At 39.7% G+C, this 5,831-nt stretch overlaps 1 long non-coding RNA gene across 7 annotated transcripts; it reads right to left on the bottom strand.

The window, feature by feature from the left end:
- Window positions 1-505: 505 nt before the first annotated feature.
- Window positions 506-5,546, bottom strand: LOC123041487 (uncharacterized). 7 transcript variants are annotated; one of them, XR_006418538.1, is made up of 7 exons: window positions 5,002-5,546; window positions 4,815-4,870; window positions 4,660-4,720; window positions 3,847-4,463; window positions 2,529-3,285; window positions 1,952-2,018; window positions 506-1,406 (listed from the first exon to the last, which is right to left on the bottom strand). It is a non-coding gene; the product is annotated as an uncharacterized lncRNA (long non-coding RNA). The 7 variants fall into 7 exon arrangements; XR_006418534.1 differs by having other exon boundaries at window positions 2,529-2,779; window positions 3,202-3,285; window positions 3,847-4,720; window positions 4,815-4,856; XR_006418533.1 differs by having other exon boundaries at window positions 3,847-3,927; window positions 4,291-4,720; window positions 4,815-4,856.
- Window positions 5,547-5,831: the final 285 nt, after the last annotated feature.

The raw sequence follows: 5,831 nt of genomic DNA, 5'->3' as shown, positions 1-5,831 counted from the left end.
GCGCCAGATGGCGCAAAGTTCCATTTCAAACGAAGAGCTATTTGAAAATAATTGACAATTTGGCAATAATAAGGATCTTTTCAATAATGAAAATTGGAAGAAACATAGCCTCAAACTATGTAGTAATAGGGTTTTCAAAATGCAGGCATTCTCTCCATACAATTCTGCTACAAGCTGAAACTTAGAAATCCAGATCACACTTTGTCCTCAATATGTTGTTAGTAAACTCTGCCCTCCCACTCCTCTGAATCCATAGTGTTTTGTCCTTCACAACCCCTTTATATGTCAGATGCACCATAATTATTTTATTTTTTAAAGGAGCTGAACAAACAATGCCTTGCACAACATTTTTCATCTCTTCAGTGATGGAGCCACTCTCTATAGCCATCTCTTCTTTCTTGAAGTGAATTGGACAAACAATACTGAATGCCATGTTTATGACATGTTGTTCTACTATAATACAAGTGCAAACATGAAATGAGAAACCAATTGAAGAAACAAGGACTTGTTGGTCTGCTGAAATTTAAGGCAAACTTGAAAAGGAAGGGCAAACAAAGATTGACAAGTACCACATCACGAACAAACGTTTACAACAGATATAGAAGTGCCAATAAACAAGTTTTTCAAGATTTACAATGAATAGCATGATTTGGCTTCTTGCTCTAAAATAGAAACATCTGCAACACTAACTTGGGGACAATCCAACCAATTCAACGACAATGGACATATTTTCTACCCTTCACTCCTTTGCGGCTACCAATCCTTCTTTCAGTAATCTGAACACAACGTCAGTAATGCCAAGGCAAATACCATGATACTCTATTCATGGTCATCTCCTTATTGAAGAAGTAAATGTAAAACTGGCCTGCAAGATAAAAGCATTTCACGAATGTACAACCTGGGATCGTCGGTGCTCTTAATATTCAGTTACTGGGAATACCACAGGATGAAATATAGTGCAAACTCTAGATCTTATAAATTTTAATGCATTCAACAACTAAGATTTTGAGCCATGAGATTATATGCCAATAGTTAAATTTAATCTTGTTAGAGCATATATCAATCATAAAAAGGTAGAAAGAATAAGCTCTGGGACACAATAAGGGCTTAAACTACTTATTTGAAAACAGTGAAACAACTCATTAAATCTAACTAATTTTAAATGATCCAGTTTTAAGAATTAATATAGTACAACTAAGAGAAGGCTTCAAAATCATCAATCAAGAAGATTCTACCGTATAAACTTGACAATTAGAGACAACTGTCACTACTCCGTCACAAACCGTGGTCGACATGAGCAATGACAGACATGTTATGGATATTTTTTAACCATAATTTCACAGAGCTCCTCCGTCCTAAACTTCACCATCTTGGCTGCTTTTGAATGTCAGCCGAGAATACCATTCCTGCTCTAATAATAGCAAGCTATCAGAACCAAGCAATAATATAGTGTGAATAACTGAACATGGAAATCCGACAGTAGTATACTAACGATCCTATAAAGTAAATAAGACCACACTTGTCTACTCAAAGCTCAAAAGCGCACTTAACAATGGTGTACAACAATTAGTTTTATACACTACCACCAAAATATTTTAACCAACACTTCCACCAATAGCCCTGGTGAAGTGAAATATATAATTAATATGGTCAATCGAGCATATTATAATTAATGTATTAGAACTAATAACAGTGCACTGAGAAGGCAGCCATAAAGCAAGAACAACCAATGTTAAGAGCACTGACGATCACAGTAATAAGAAAACGTATCACATGGCAATAACAAAGTAACCTAATCCATTATGAAGAGGGTACAGATGGAAAGAAACGTAATCCAAAAAATAATATTAATATAGACAAGCCTCCAAAATTGATACTACTATTGACACACCTCCAACACAAGACTATAGACATGCCTCCGAAAGTAAGACTAATGGAACGCGAAGTATACCTCCTGCAATTTCTTCCATCTAATTCCTTTCGATTCTACGGGAAAAGGTTGCAACATGAGGAATATCCTGTAGAAATAGATAAATCGAATGATGTACAAGTAGAAAAATGTTACTGCTAGCCATAGTGCATACAATCTATCTCTTATTGTACTTTTTGCAACATGCTACAACTCAGAACATATATATGACATATCCTGGTAATTCTACAATGGTTACTATCGACTAAAATGAGTTGTACAGATTTTTACTGGTAAATCAACTCAGTTTACGTGTAACTAATAAAATTTTACAGGGAAATGTTGTAATGATATCATGGTGGCGCAAGCATAGAAGTTGTCATAGAGTGGAAAGAATAGTCTAGATTTACAGTACTGAATATGGCCTTCTAGCATTGCAAAAAGCCACAGTTGAGCCTCTCGCATGCTAATTAACTATGTTGAAGCCGGTGATAAAAAAATTGCACATGAAAAACAATGGAATGTTCAGGGAGCAAGTAGAAAACCTACACTTACACACGAATTTGATACTGAAGTGCAGGGGTTGAAGATAAAGATGGTTGCAGTACATGATACTTACAAATGGAATTACTACAGTCCAAGGATTAATCACCACCACAAAAGGCGAGAAAATAGAAGCTTCAGCTAGCACCGAGTCATAATATGATAGTAGATAGCTCCAAGAAGAAATAGATTATATGTCCTTTGAGCCGCCACTAAGCTGTGAGTTGCTGTCTAGCTGCCACTTCCGTTTGAACCGCCATAGCCACTGTTTCCACATGTGTAGGTTGCTGCTGCCAAGAACTCTTACTTATCTGCACCCTCCTAGTTCTTAAATTAAAGGAATGAAGCACAAAGTTTAAATATTTAAGAGAATAGTAAACAACTACGGGTTTCAAAGGTGTGGTGAATTTAAATTGCAAATATATATATGTAGACCTCATTGTTAGTTGTGCAAAACAACCTATAATGTAAAGGATGGCGATGCCAAAATAACTAAGATACATACTCTTATATTACACGCTTTCAAACATGACTGTCGCTGCTTTCGCGCCACATGTATTTCTATGGGAAAACATGTTGACTTCTCTAATGTAGTACGTACTTTGCAATAAAAATGATTATTATCCTTATAGCAATACTGATAATCAAAGAAAAGTATAGAATTGAAAGCCATATCCCGAAGGGGTGTATACTAAAGCAAAATTTACCAATCAACGGATAGTGACTAATATTATATCATTAGGTGATACCTTAAGTTCCCCTCTGAAAATGTTCTCATTCTCAACACTGTATTACGCAATGAACGCCCTGATAGATTTGATGAAGCTTCAATTCTGCACTGGGATAGAGATGGAATATATTTATCTTGCTCAAATATAAACTCAGAAAGTTAGAAAAAATTAATAGAAGGACTGCACAAAAGTACGAAAGAACCAATACAGCTGATAGGTGCGTTTTCTCCATATATGATATACCTGAGCATGTAACCTATTTTTCTACAAGATATCTTTGCCTTTCTAATGGTAATTTCAAGATTCAAATATCAGATATCGTGCTCGTAGATTTGGTGTAGACTGTAGAAAGTGTGATATGACCAGAATATCAACTGGTATGCTCAATATTGGGGCTGATATGACCAGAATATCAGTCGGTATGCTCAATACTGGGGCTGATATGACCAAAATATCAGACCATACTTGATATAGGCAGACAAACAAGACCGCAATATCGGCTGATCCAGACGCTATTTAGAACCATAGCAAAACAACTATACAACTAAAATATCCATGAATAATTTTCTTCTGTACAACTTCTTTATTTGGTTAATATTCTGAGATATAAACTTCCGATGTAAATTTCTCAAATATTCAGTATTTTCTCCTGTAACCTATTACCTATATCAGCTTCTATTGCAGCCAGCTTGAAGATTCACTTTTGTAGCCACCATACAATCAACAATGTTCCAAACAACCAACCTAAACCAGCAAGGAGCATACATCACCATCGGTCTTACAAAAGTACTGGTTTCAACAATCATATGTAGAATAATTATGAATCCTAAAGTTCTATTGCATGACTATGTTTAAAAGTCACTAATAACCTGCCAAACAACACAAGCTATGGTTTTTTCTCTCTATAATCATATGGTCATGCTATCTGTTTAATTCATGGTATAAGTTCATCCATAAAAGGGTGTGAGCCCCTCAATATGCCAACTAAATATTTTGTGCAGTGAGTGAACTATTAACTCTCTATCATGATACTCATAGTGATATTGAAAAATAAATACAGGCCTGAATTGCATAACTAAGAGGAGAAAATCTGATGCATAAGCATACTCTTCAACTTTCAGATAATCCATATAGAGGGCCGTTGGGCTCCAGGGGAGAATCACATGCCACTTTCAGTTGAGTCACTTTCACCAGCAGCAGAGATATGTGATATAAAGATGGCCTTGGCTAAAAAAGGAATCAACTGGCCGGGAATTTGCATAAGGTCATTCGATAAATACCTGCTAATAATTAATTGATCAAAGTTAATTGGGAACAATCACTCTAAATAGCTAACAATAATAAACATCACCAACTCAGTTCTCTAGAAGAACAACAAGCATGTGTATAGACATGCCAATGAGCAAAGGATGTGCAAACCATGGCATGCATACACACAGAAAAAACAAAGATGAAGCATCTGAAGGAAAAAAATACTGTGATGTCATAGTTTGTCATATGTGTCCTCCAAATGAACAGAACTGCAGCTGCTAGCACCCTGTAAAAAGAATAGATCCATCCCACATAGATGTAAGCACATGTGACACACATAGAAGAAGACATGAGAATGAAGGAATGGAGAAATCACCAACCTGTCAAACCAAAGCCACAAGTGGTAAACCCAAGATCAGCACCTGCAAATACCACACTGGAGCATCAGAGTAGACAACTTAGTCAAATAACAAAAAAATGAATAGGGAATCAGTGTATAAGTAGAGCAACACGGGAGGAGAATGGTTGGTGTGTCCTAGGCAGGAGCATGATGGCTAGGGTTTCTACCTGCTGTTGGTCAGCGCTCTTCAGTAAGCCACGTCGTGTAGCCCAACGCAGGAGGGCCGCGATTTGCAGACCAGGCTGTCCTCGATGACGAGCGCCACAAGGAGGACAATCTTCTCATCCCAGCCAGCCAACTCGGCTGCTGACCAGATCCGGGGAAAGACGGCAGGCCGGCCTGGCTTCTCCCCACCGCTGGCCTCTTGGCCGTCCCCATCTCCTTCACCCCCAACAAGAAAACCCGGCCTCCCCAACGCTAGGTCGTGGGTGGGGAAAAAGCTGTGGGGTGAGCCGATCATCAGCGCCGAATAGAGACAAGGGAGGAGGAATAGCATGCGTCGGCGAGGCTCCAGGGCGGAGGCCATGGTGAGTGGTGACACGGGGAGGGGGGATGGAAGAAGTGGGAGAGGTTGTGGGGATGGACAGGAAAGGGGAGAGAGGAGGCAGGAGGAGGGAGAGGCATGGGAGGGAGGAGGCAGGAGGAGGGAGGTCGGCGAGGAAGGTGGAGCTCGGGCGGAGGTGTAAAGGAGGCGGCTGCAAGCGAGGAGAGGGTGCAGCGAGAGGGGAGGAGGAGCGAGGCCGTGCGGCGGCTGGTGGATCGGGGGAAAGGATGCTAGGGTTCGCCTGGTGTGGATGCAATTGGGCAAGGAGCCGCGACGTGCGAGCAGCGGATTGGGCAAATCGCTTTTGCACATGGGCGCTGCTGACCCAACCAATGAAAGCGTGAGATGAGCCCACCAGTCATTGGACAGAAAAATAACTGCGAGGTGAAAAATGATTTTACCAAGTATGAAGATCCAACGGCACAACTGTGTTAGAGGGCAGATCGGACGACC

This window comes from Triticum aestivum, chromosome 2B, assembly GCF_018294505.1.
Source record: "Triticum aestivum cultivar Chinese Spring chromosome 2B, IWGSC CS RefSeq v2.1, whole genome shotgun sequence".
Taxonomy (NCBI): domain Eukaryota; kingdom Viridiplantae; phylum Streptophyta; class Magnoliopsida; order Poales; family Poaceae; genus Triticum; species Triticum aestivum.
This window is presented reverse-complemented; position numbering and strand designations above follow the sequence as displayed.